This window comes from Typopeltis vanoorti, chromosome 1, assembly GCF_054136105.1.
Source record: "Typopeltis vanoorti isolate ZY-2024b chromosome 1, IOZ_Tvanoo_1.0, whole genome shotgun sequence".
Classification (NCBI taxonomy): Eukaryota; Metazoa; Arthropoda; class Arachnida; order Uropygi; family Thelyphonidae; genus Typopeltis; species Typopeltis vanoorti.
In genome coordinates, this window is record NC_143549.1 from 141,881,995 (window position 1) to 141,887,994 (window position 6,000).

At 32.1% G+C, this 6,000-nt stretch overlaps 1 protein-coding gene across 1 annotated transcript in view; it reads right to left on the bottom strand.

The window, feature by feature from the left end:
• The window catches only part of LOC150110489 (phosphatidylinositol 4,5-bisphosphate 3-kinase catalytic subunit alpha isoform-like), a 329,148-nt gene extending 323,796 nt beyond the window's left edge, over positions 1–5,352 (bottom strand). Inside the window, exon 1 of the mRNA XM_090394138.1 lies at positions 5,312–5,352. The gene's annotated coding sequence lies outside the window, so the exon portion shown is untranslated. The remainder of the gene's footprint in view (positions 1–5,311) is intronic.
• Between the last annotated feature and the right edge of the window lie 648 nt (positions 5,353–6,000).

Consider the following 6,000-nt stretch of genomic DNA (forward strand, 5'->3'; position numbering starts at 1 on the left):
AAAAGATTTTCTACAGTTATTCAGTCGATAATCAACGAATTTTCTTCAAGATTTACGCAGTTCAGGCAATTTGTAGAGACATCAAAATTTTTATTTTGCATCCGGACACAACATCAACAGATAAACTCAATTTGTAGAGTTTCGAGTGGCTGAATTTGGAAGATATAGAAATGCAATTAATCGATTTTCAATCCAGTTCTATATGGAAACAAAAGTTTGTCGATTTAAGAAAAGACTTGGAAATAATGGAAATTGATCAATTATTGGGGGCAATTAAAAAGAATGCAGAAGAGGAAATATTGAGAACTTAGAATGGCATTCCTGAAACCTTTTGTTTAAAAAAACTAGCAATGGCTATATTATCAATTTTCTCCTCTACATATGCTTGTGAGTCATTATTTTTTGAAATGAATTTTATAAAAGACAGTTTAAGAAATAGAATGACTGATGAATCTAGTTCTGCATGTGTATTACTAAAAGTGACAAAATATGAACCTGATATAAAGCATTTGGCATCTAATGCACAACAGCAAAAATCTCATTAATAAATTGATATATTGATAAATTACTAAATTGATAATAGGTTAATATTGATTTGTATATGACAATGTGTATGTCAAATTATGTGTTCATTATTATGAAATTCTATATTAATTTTTAAACTTGTCTCAATAAAATTCTGCAATTAATTTTGTATTAATTAGTTTTATTAATTAGTTGCTGACATGCCAGCACGTCAGCAACTCAATTTGTAAACTTTTGGCATGCGGGCATAAAAAGGTTCGCCACCACTGTCCTAAGTAGTTAAATGAATTCAGCTGTTCTAAGATCTTGTTATCTATTACTATTTTAGTTCTTGCTGGATATTGTCCTTTAAAGGCTATAGTTTTTTATTTTTCTGTTGATATTATCATACTATAATCTTTGGCTATCTCATTTACATCTAAAATAGCTTTCTGTAAGTTATCTTCAGAATTTGTAATTATGATTTGGTTGTCGGCAAAAAGGAGAGTGTTTAAGTTCACAGTAAGAGAAAGTTTAATACCTTGATGGCAATTTTTATTCCATTTTATTATTATTTCATTTAGCTAAATATTAAAGAGTTGCTGAGAGGGGACATCCCTGTCAGACCCGTTGGTTTATCTCTCTCGTATATAATGATAGCTCACAGTTTAATCTTATTTGCATTTGATTATTTTCATATATACTTATGATAGCTTTTTGGATATTATTTGGTATTTGTCTTTCTTTTAATATGTTAAATCATATGTTTCTTTTAACTTTGTCAAATGCTTTTTCAAAGTCAACAAATGCAATATGTGTTGCTAAATTGTATTCTCTATTATTAATTTTAGGCAAAAGGCCATGTCTATACATGATCGTCTTTTTCTAAATCCATTCTGTACTTCTAAAATAAAGTTTTCGGAATATTTCGTTAGTTTGCTATTTAAAATTCTGCTATATATTTTATAACAGGAATTTAGTATACTGATACCTCTATAGTTTTTTTAGGGTCATCTCTATTACCTTTTTTAAAGACAGGAATCAGAATTGCTTTTTTCCATTCTATTGGGGGGATACCAGTTGAATAAATTTTATTCAACTGGTAAAAATAATAAGAGTCTTTCTTTGAGTCTTGTTCCTGTGTATTTATATAGTTCTGAACCTAGCTTATCTTCTCCAGGTGATTTTCCGTTTCTTGTTTCTTTCAGGCTGATTTCTAATTCTTCTTTAGTTATTTCCTTCTCATTTTCATTAATTGTTTGTCAGTTGTCTTTTTTAAAATATTTGTCTGTCCACAGTTCTGTGTAGTAATTTAGAAATTCTTCTAATTTCAATTCAGTGTTTAATTTTATGTTTTCTTTGGTATCTGGATTTAAGTGTTTCAAATTCTTACATACATTGGGTCTTATTTTATATAAATCATGTTCTAAATTAGAAACAAATTTGTTCCATGATTCTATCATTATATGGCATTCCATCATCATATTCTATTTCATCTTCTAATCTTTTACTGCTTAACCATTTGTGATAGGCTTCTTTTTTCTTTTTGATTATTTCTTTGATTGTATCATCCCAGATCTTCAGTTTTTTCCTTTTATTGAATTTTTTGGTCTTTCCTAAGCTTTCATTTGCTGCTGCATTTAATATTGTTTTTATATTAAGCCATTCTATTTTTATTTCTTCATTTTGTTTTATTTTATCTAGATATTCGTTAATTCTTTGTTCATATAGCCATTGTATATTTGTGTCATTTAATAGTCTAGTTTTATAAACAAATGTTTTAAATTTTCTTTCTGTTCTTGTTACTTGTAGCCAATTAGGTGGTAATCTTAATTTCATTTTAACGAGGAAGTGGTCACTGCTTATTTCATGTGTGATAGCCCTAGATATTTCCAAGGCATCTGACTGAGTCTAGCATAAAGGACTATTTATCAAATTATCATCTTATGATCTATCATTCTTCCTTTGCAAGGGGATTGCCAATTTCCTATCAGGTATCAAATTCCTACCATAATTCACGTGTTATGGTGGATAGCTTCCTTTCTTCAGATTTCTCTATTAATGCCAGAGTATCTTTTCTCTAAAGATCTGTACTTTTGCCCACAATCTTTTTCCTATTCATTAATGACTATCTATCATGCAACTCAAATCTTATCCAGAGTTTTGCCATAAAGCTGGTAGTGCTCACATATCACAAGCTACAAGATTTCATAATCAATTCTTTAACACAAATGGCCACATGGATGAAATTTGTCAAATAATTTATGCTTTGTATCAATGTTATTCTTATAGTATTCGATGTTATTTCAACTGACACTTTGCATCCATGTATTTATTAATGTGAAAAACGGGTCGAGGCTAGTATTGGTGGTTAAACACCAATTTCCTTGTTATATTTCAGTGGGATGAAAATACTTTGTCTATATCAATACCATGCAAAAAAGACCACACCTTCTCCCTTTACCTTTAATAACACCCAAATCTCCATGTGAGATGATATACTTCTTAAGCCTCTCCTGGCATAAGCACATCGCAATCAACAGCCTCCTTGGCATATAAAAAATAGTGTTCCTTTCTGCTCAAGACATCACTTCTCACTATACAATTCAGCCATCCATGCTGGTTACTTCACTTGCAACAAAGACAAACAGATAGAGAGCTATGGGTTCTTCCATTTACTGCCTTCCCTGATCAATTTCTACACAGAATCCTGTCACTGGCATTCTTAAACCTTCTATCTGACTAAGATGTACTGATGATGTGTTCTCCATCTGGCCACATGGCTCAGACATATATAATAGTCTAGCCTTTCTAGACAATTTAATCACATCATCCCACCAGTACACTTTCGTTCACAGTTTACGGAAAACTTTCACAAGCTTTCTCATCATCCACCTCTCTATTCTAACCAAGTTAGCTTACAACTTGATTAGAATAGGGAGGATGGATGGTCATAATTATAGAAATATGTCTGCACTACTTCCAAATCTCATATCAAGTTGGTTGCCCTTAATCTACTTTCCTAAAGACTATCTCCTTCTCCCACTGTTCTAGATGAATATAAAATTCCTTGTACTTACAACTTGTCTTATTATGAACAAAATGGAGGATCTGCTGTCTGGAAGAATGTACAAAATAAATCTGCTGTCACAATAATGGTTAGTGAGGTCTAGCAGGTCATGCCATGCACAAATTCAAATGAAAAAAAAAAAAACTACTATGCTTCACCACTGGTAAATATAAGCAATTTTTTTTTTAAATCAGCAGATCTTCAAAATCAACCATAATAAGTACAGTTGTGTGAAATTCCCAAAGATGTGAAAAATATAATTCTGAGATCTCTTGACAAGCAACCAAAACTATCAGTGCCAATATAGGCTGACCCTCCTAGGAGTTCAGGAGGGTCACTGATCACTTCTATGTTTTGGTGTTGTGTGCATGTTACATTTATATTGTCTTCCCAACAATTTCTCTGTGACAGATGAAATGCTGGCATCATTAAACCGCATTTAATTTGTTCCTTATACTGTTGAAAGTTTATTTTTCACTTGGTTAGACTATAATAAATTTAGTTTAATCCTTTATCCAAGTGTGAGCAAACAAAGTTTGTGCCTGAAAGTATCTTCAGGACTGGGGTAAGGTAGTACAACACCGGGCAACTCGTTGCAAAGGTGGAGCAAGCTAACATCAATCCTATCTCAGTATCTCCCATAGTGCAAAACACATCTCCTTGCGGATATGTATAATGTTATGCATTAAGAGAAGGGCCACTAACCAGACTAGTTTTGACCTTTATTGAGGTCTCTTCAGTGGGAGCCAGGCCCAAGTGGAGATACCAGGCAGAAGCATTAGCAAGGTCATCTCTACCTATAGGAGTTGCCAAACGGTGTGCCACCTTTTTATTAAATTACTTTGGATTTAGAGAATGATGTTCAAAGTTTATTTTTCACTTGGTTAGACTATAATAAATTTAGTTTAATCCTTTATCCAAGTGTGACCAAACAAAGTTTGCGCCTGAAAGTATCTTCAGGACTGGGGTAAGGTGGTCTCAATAAAGGTCGAAACTAGTCTGGTTAGTGGCCCTTCTCTTAATGCATAACATTATACATATCCGCAAGGAGATGTGTTTTGCACTATGGGAGATACTGAGATAGGATTGATGTTAGCTTGCTCCACCTTTGCAACGAGTTGCCCGGTGTTGTACCACCTTATCCCATTCCTGAAGATACTTTCAGGTGCAAACTTTGTTTGCTCACACTTGGATAAAGGATTAAACTAAATTTATTATATTCCTTATGCTGTCCTTATTCAATTAACTCAGAAATCATCACTGACAAATTTGCGTGAACTGTATTTCATATAATTCGATGCACGCAGAGTGTGATGAAATTGTGTATTACTGCAATGATTCAATAATAACGAACACTCTTCAGCAATTATCTGGATACAGTAACAATTATATGATGATGCATATTACCTCTCTTTGGCTTTTAACTAAGCAAACAAAATTATATACAAACACAAAACGTGAACTAAACGAGACATAATACTTAAATAATAACAGAGTTGACAATAACTCTTTAAAAACAGATTCCATGTTTGTTACATCATGGTATCTTTGAAAAAGATTGTCTTTTTTTAATTTTTTTTTACAAAATGCGATTCTTACCTTGTAAATAAAAACAAATAACCATTCAAATAGGATAAATAAAAACAAATAACCATTCAAATAGGATACAGATACTTAGTCTTTGCAGTTCAAAGTTATTATTACAGTACCACTATAAGAAATAAGAAAAATCAGTGCCTTTTCTTGTAGCAGTTCTCCCTATCTTCTCTGCTGCCACCTGCAAAATAAGAGAAAAGGTGGTATTAGGCAAGCTGTTATTCTTATTTCATTTAGTAGCCAAAGGAGCCATCTACTGAATTCATCCACAAGTTGACAATAACTGCAACTGCAAAATGTGTACCTGTTTATTCACCCATTTAGGAATGCTACTTACCTTCTTTATATACATATATAGATTTGATGCTGTGAGCACTCTGTGTATACTGAGCATCCATAATTTCCTGTTATGGGTTTTTTTTCTTTTACTATAATATGTTCCAATGGTATTTTTTATAGTATAACACTCATAGCTTTGAACTACAAAAGCTAAATGTCAACCCTACCAAAAAGTTGTTACTTTCACTTTTATTTATAAATTAATAACTGTTAAGATGTAAACAAATTAATTTAATTTCTGATAAATAACATATACTTTCCTCAAACAAAATTAAACATTCTCTTAAAATGCAGGATATATTAATTTTCCTCACTCACTCGTGTGTGTGTGTGTGTGTGTGTGTGTGATTGGTCGTGTGTAACAGAAACAACTAAGTATTTATGTATTATACAAAAGAATACATGCAACCGAGAGCAATAATAAACTATGCAAATAAGTTTAACTACCATATTAGAACATTAAGTAGGTTCTCAGAAGCTAAGTTACTTTG